We start from the raw sequence: 7,195 nt of genomic DNA on the forward strand, positions 1-7,195 counted from the left end.
AGAAGGTTGTTTTGAATACAATAAATGTTTTTAAAAAAGGTGGCTATGGGGACTTTTACCCCAGGCTCCCTTGCCACCTTTTTTTTAATGAACCGTATTATATTGAAATATGAACTGGGTTATATTTATATAGTGTACGTACCGGGGCAATAGTTATAGTGCACAATTTGCCAACTTATGCAAGTACTTTTGAGAGAGCAAGATGCATTTTTGAGTAACAAATTAAGATAATGCTTATTCAAAATAACCACTTCAGAAAAGGGTGAATCAATCACATTTGACATTTCATAACATCTCAAGTATTTTATAAGCAAGTGAATCTCCGTTGTTATCGGATCAGTCAATGTGAGCCCACTTTGAACATTCTTCCTAACAAATCTATTCCCCCACTTAAAAAAACAATGAGTTTAACAGGGGTCTTTAGCCCCTGCAACAGGGGTCTTTTTACCCTTAAATAATATCCTTTCACTTACTGGACAGTTATTGAAATTGTATTTAATATATACAGGTGCATCTCAATAAATTAGAATGTCGTGGAAAAGTTTCCACTCGTGTATTAAATAAATAGTATGGAAATACTTGTGTATTAAATAAATTCAATGCACACAGACTGAAGTAGTTTAAGTCTTTGGTTCTTTTAATTGTGATGATTTTGGCTCACATTTAACAAAAACCCACCAATTCACTATCTCAAAAAATTAGAATATGGTGACATGCCAATCAGCTAATCAACTCAAAACACCTGCAAAGGTTTCCTGAGCCTTCAAAATGGTCTCTCAGTTTAGTTCACTAGGCTACACAATCATGGGGAAGACTGCTGATCTGACAGATCAATAATTGACACCCTTCACAAGGAGGGTAAACCACAAACATTCATTGCCAAAGAAGCTGGCTGTTCACAGAGTGCTGTATCCAAGCATGTTAACAGAAAGTTGAGTGGAAGGAAAAAGTGTGGAAGAAAAAGATGCACAACCAACCGAGAGAACCGCAGCCTTATGATTGTCAAGCAAAATCGATTCAAGAATTTGGGTGAACTTCACAAGGAATGGACTGAGGCTGGGGTCAAGACATCAAGAGCCACCACACACAGACATGTCAAGGAATTTGGCTACAGTTGTCGTATTCCTCTTGTTAAGCCACTCCTGAACCACAGACAACGTCAGAGGCGTCTTACCTGGGCTAAGGAGAAGAAGAACTGGACTGTTGCCCAGTGGTCCAAAGTCCTCTTTTCAGATGAGAGCAAGTTTTGTATTTCATTTGGAAACCAAGGTCCTAGAGTCTGGAGGAAGGGTGGAGAAGCTCATAGCCCAAGTTGCTTGAAGTCCAGTGTTAAGTTTCCACAGTCTGTGATGATTTGGGGTGCAATGTCATCTGCTGGTGTTGGTCCATTGTGTTTTTTGAAAACCAAAGTCACTGCACCCGTTTACCAAGAAATTTTGGAGCTTCCTTCTGCTGACCAGCTTTTTAAAGATGCTGATTTCATTTTCCAGCAGGATTTGGCACCTGCCCACACTGCCAAAAGCACCAAAAGTTGCTTAAATGACCATGGTGTTGGTGTGCTTGACTGGCCAGCAAACTCACCAGACCTGAACCCCATAGAGAATCTATGGGGTATTGTCAAGAGGAAAATGAGAAACAAGAGACCAAAAAATGCAGATGAGCTGAAGGCCACTGTCAAAGAAACCTGGGCTTCCATACCACCTCAGCAGTGCCACAAACTGATCACCTCCATGCCACGCCGAATTGAGGCAGTAATTAAAGCAAAAGGAGCCCCTACCAAGTATTGAGTACATATACAGTAAATGAACATACTTTCCAGAAGGCCAACAATTCACTAAAAATGTTTTTTTATTGGTCTTATGATGTATTCTAATTTTTTGAGATGGTGAATTGGTGGGTTTTTGTTAAATGTGAGCCAAAATCATCACAATTAAAAGAACCAAAGACTTAAACTACTTCAGTCTGTGTGCACTGAATTTATTTAATACACAAGTTTCACAATTTGAGTTGAATTACTGAAATAAATGAACTTTTCCATGACATTCTAATTTATTGAGATGCACCTGTATATATATATAATCACCAAAATTGAAAATGACAAATGAGCATTTTGTTTCAAAATAAATGTGATAATTTCCAGGATATTTTTAGCTTCATAAATTTACAACATTTAAAAAAATATTAAATATTAGATCAAACTGCTTCAAAATCAACCTTTAGACATTACATGCAATTATCTCATGGAAGAGGAAATGTTTGCAGCTCATAGTGTCAAACATTTGTTCAGGAAAGACCTGTGTTGATGCTATTTAGTGTTTTGGGAGAAAATCAAATCAAAGCAGCCTTTAACACCGTGGAGCCTTTAGCCCTGTTGTACCCTAAATGCTATTTGCTACTCAAGGTGGTAATAAAGTTGGTTGTTTATTGTAACTGGAAATGCATCACAATAAAAATCAATTGCAACAAAAATGGGACAATATGATGAATGAACTAGACTAGACAAACTGACAAAACACAAAATGTATAGTACTACCCAATATTTACAATGGGATTGGATCTGTCTCAGATTTCCTACTTTGAAAATATGTTTTGCTGCTTGCTAAATAGAGACTAGAGTCCGAACAGTGAGCTCTTTAATCATGCTGAAGTCATCACATCATCTAGTTATCAGACTCTTTAGATTTCCATGTAAATTCTTATACTTTTTAAACTGAGTGAATTTTGCAATTTCAATCCCTTGGATGAAATCAGAGTTTTACAAATTAATTACATATTGTGAACACAGTTACTATTAGACTATATAGACTAGTATTTTTACTGATTACATGTTTTCTATATACAAACACACAAGTGAAAAGAAATTAACATGCATTGTTACAGCCACTTTGCACACGTGGCTGTAAGTCTACAGCACATTATGATGCTTGAGTGTTAATACTGTTGTGTTGAATTCAGACCTGCGACAGCAGTAAAGAGGCATGATTATATTACCAACATCGCTCCTCATGAACAAGTACAATAAACAGTCAGCGAGTGGGTTCAAATAGAGGAAACAGAAGTAAGACTTAGTAACTATTAAGGTTTCGGATTTAAAAGCGACTTTCATAAAATATATATATATATATAGAGTAACGGAGAATGAGAAATGTGTAATTCAGCAGCACTAGAAACAGACTGCCAAAAATTAATCTGCGCTTATGAGAAGAGCTACTGACTGAGAGAGACCCCTCCAAGTGCCAACAAATCAGAGAAGGATTATTGGGTAGGGGATGATAAGTGCTATACTTTGGGCCTTGTTATTAAAATGCAGATTGTGAGGTGTCATTGTTGCTAAGGGCATTAACCAGACAATGAAAGAAACAAAGCAGGAGAATTTCGATGAATTGTGAGTTCTGTACCAGAGAGGATGAGAAACCAACAGGTAACATTCAAAAGCAATACACGCCATGAAATACACACCCACAATCACAGAATATTCATATATATTCCACTGCAGTGTTGTCACTTGGATTGTTATTGACCTTTATGAGATCTGAAAGAATCAAATGGATGATATAAACTGAAGCAGCTTGATGAGTCAACAACATGACTGGAATCACAATGATAGAAATAATCCAGATCAGTATTTTTTTTTCTGCAAATAGTTGTTTTTCCAGTGAATTATTTAATCCATCGGAGCTGTTGATGCTGATGTCGCACTGAATCATGGTCTCACAAAGTCGTGACAGTCTGCACTGAAATAATAACAAACCATAAGTTTTACTACGACTAGAAACATGATTTTGCCTTTACATATACAGTAGCCTACTTTACCTGCCATTCAATTTACTCATCAGAATCCCACTTTACATTTTCATCAATTTCAAGAAAACAAAAGGACTACAAAGTGATACCAGTCAAAGATAGCAAATATAGCAATATGAGATGACATGATCTTACCTGGAGTCAGACTGTGGATCCACTCACAGGAATGAAGATGTTGCTCATCAGTAATCTGAATGACCTGTTGATTATCAGGATCAATCAAGTGGATTTAGATACAATAGACATAAGCTTTAGATTATTCTTGATGAACCAACATAAATGAACAAGAAACAAAATCTTAACACAATGAAACTGACATCAAAAACAGGAATGCATCAACAGTTGCAAATATAGACAAGATATTCCAGTGACTATTCACATGAGAAGACATCTTACCTGGAATCAGACTCTGGATCCATATACAGGAATGAGGATGTTGCTCATCAGTAGGGTGACTATAATGTTTATGAGCGGAAGATGGTCCTTTATATAGTCTCAGTCAACTCCGGAAGCATGACTTAATGGAGAATGGTTCTGTCAGATAATGACGTGAGAAAAAACTCAAAGCTGCATTAAATATAATTTATTTATAATGCATATTTTTAGTCTAATCACATGAGGGTTTGGTTCATGATTTCTTGAAATCCAGAATCACGAATTAGATACACAAGCAGCTGCTCAAGGGGCTGTTCACACAGGACACATGAGCTAGATGGATGTCTTTGAACGTTGCGACACGTCTTGTTACTTTTTCAGCCTTTTTTCCAGCTGCCAGAAACACAGCGTTTTTAAGACGTGTCAAGTTAAAAGAATTTCCCATTTTAAACATGTCTCGAGACACTTGCATTCATAGCTTGTGTTCTGTCTGAATGGCCCCTTAGAAGGCGGCTACATATGTTTTTCACTTAGAGTTGAACGCTTTTGGAACATTCCATATACACTATATTGCCAAAAGTATTCGCTCACCCATCCAAATAATTGAATTCAGGTGTTCCAATCACTTCCATGACCACAGGTGTATAAAATGAAGCACCTAGGCATGCAGACTGCTTCTACAAACATTTGTGAAAGAATGGGCCGCTCTCAGGAGCTCAGTGAATTCCAGCGTGGTACTGTGATAGGATGCTACCTGTGCAACAAGTCCAGTCGTGAAATTTCCTCGCTACTAAATATTCCACAGTCAACTGTCAGTGGTATTATAACAAAGTGGAAGCGATTGGGAATGACAGCAACTCAGCCACGAAGTGGTAGGCCACGTAAAATGACAGAGCGGGGTCAGCGGATGCTGAGGCGCATAGTGCGCAGAGGTCGCCAACTTTCCGCAGAGTCAATCGCTACAGACCTCCAAAGTTCATGTGGCCTTCAGATTAGCTCAAGAACAGTGCATAGAGAGCTTCATGGAATGGGTTTCCATGGCCGAGCAGCTGCATCCAAGCCATACATCACCAAGTGCAATGCAAAGCGTCGGATGCAGTGGTGTAAAGCACGCCGCCACTGGACTCTAGACTCTAGGACGTCTGGAGTGACGAATCATGCTTCTCCATCTGGCAATCTGATGGACGAGTCTGGGTTTGGCGGTTGCCAGGAGAACGGTACTTGTCTGACTGCATTGTGCCAGCTGTGAAGTTTGGTGGAGGGGGGATTATGGTGTGGGGTTGTTTTTCAGGAGCTGGGCCCTTAGTTCCAGTGAAAGGAACTCTGAATGCTTCAGCATACCAAGAGATTTTGGACAATTCCATGCTCCCAACTTTGTGGGAACAGTTTGGGGATGGCCCCTTCCTGTTCCAACATGACTGCACACCAGTGCACAAAGCAAGGTCCATAAAGACATGGATGAGCGAGTTTGGTGTGGAAGAACTTGACTGGCCTGCACAGAGTCCTGACCTCAACCCGATAGAGCACCTTTGGGATGAATTAGAGTGAAGACTGCGAGCCAGGCCTTCTCGTCCAACATCAGTGTCTGACCTCACAAATGCGCTTCTGGAAGAATGGTCAAAAATTCCCATAAACACTCCTAAACCTTGTGGAAAGCCTTCCCAGAAAAGTTGAAGCTGTTATAGCTGCAAAGGGTGGGCCGACGTCATATTAAACCCTATGGATTAAGAATGGGATGTCACTTAAGTTCTTATGCGTCTAAAGGCAGATGAGCGAATACTTTTGGCAATACAGTGTATATGGATGAAACTTCTGATGCCCCCACCCTGCATGACTGACACTGAAACAATCAAAAGTGAACTCTTTAAGGATTTAGGGGTTTAGCTGTAACTCAGGTTTTAATCACTTTAATGCTATTCATTTCCTCCATTTTACACCACAGAGTGTTTTTGCACAACATCTATCCAGGGTTGGTCTCTCCAATTATAAACCATTTCCCCAGTTAACATTGTGAAGCTAAACTAATGGATAAAACAAAAACAAAAAGTAAAATAATTTTAAGCACCCAAAAAATAAGAAAAATGTAAATGCAGTAAATGACATTATTCAATATCTGTGAAACGGTTCTATGCACTTTTGCATTAAATCTATTCTAAAACCTTTTCAAAAGTTTCCCCCCATTCTTGTTTCCCAATCCTCCTTTTGCATGCAGTTTATTTCATGCAATTTATTTTATGGCCTCATATTTACTCAGACACAATATGGAATGACTGATCTCATTGGATAATGTAGTTAGTGTACTGCTTTTCCTATTCTTACAAAGATATATAATGCTGTGCTGAACAATAAAGTACGAGAAATCTCTGATGCATACTTAAGTGTCTGTGTTATTCATTTCTCCCCTCGCGAGGATCTGGATCGAGACAGCGACTGCAGACCTGACTTGATACTTAAGGGCCAATCCAAAAAGCTACTTAAATGTTTTTTTTTTTTTTTGTCACATCACAGGACCCCAAAATAAGAAAACTTTCAGTATGAAAAAAAGAGAAAATATAAAGAATAAACCTAAATATGCAAGCAAGCAAGCCTGGTAAAATCTTAATTTTGGCAGTCCAATCAAATAAATAAAAAAATAATCATGATTGATATTGCTTCCGGTTCAGTAACAGATAAAATATAAAATATGCTTGTTGTTTGTATTGTAGCAATGTAAAACAATTAAAATGCATAAACGTGATGTGTCTTTGACTTGGTTTAATAAAATAAAGTGCTAATAAATAATTCATGTGACCATGCAACATTTTTGAAAGCTCAATACATGTATCATCAGTAAAATCTTAGTGTTTACATTTAGTCTGATGCCACTATTCCTCGATTCCACAATTGGTTTTCATGTGTTGGTCAAAACCATACTCTGTTTCTCGTTCATTGTTTTTATATAAGGTCACAATAATACTCAATGAACAGGTGAACTGGAACCTGATTCACAACAACAGAGAAAGAGGAGGAGAACTGT

Source organism: Myxocyprinus asiaticus, chromosome 25, assembly GCF_019703515.2.
Source record: "Myxocyprinus asiaticus isolate MX2 ecotype Aquarium Trade chromosome 25, UBuf_Myxa_2, whole genome shotgun sequence".
NCBI classification, from domain to species: Eukaryota; Metazoa; Chordata; class Actinopteri; order Cypriniformes; family Catostomidae; genus Myxocyprinus; species Myxocyprinus asiaticus.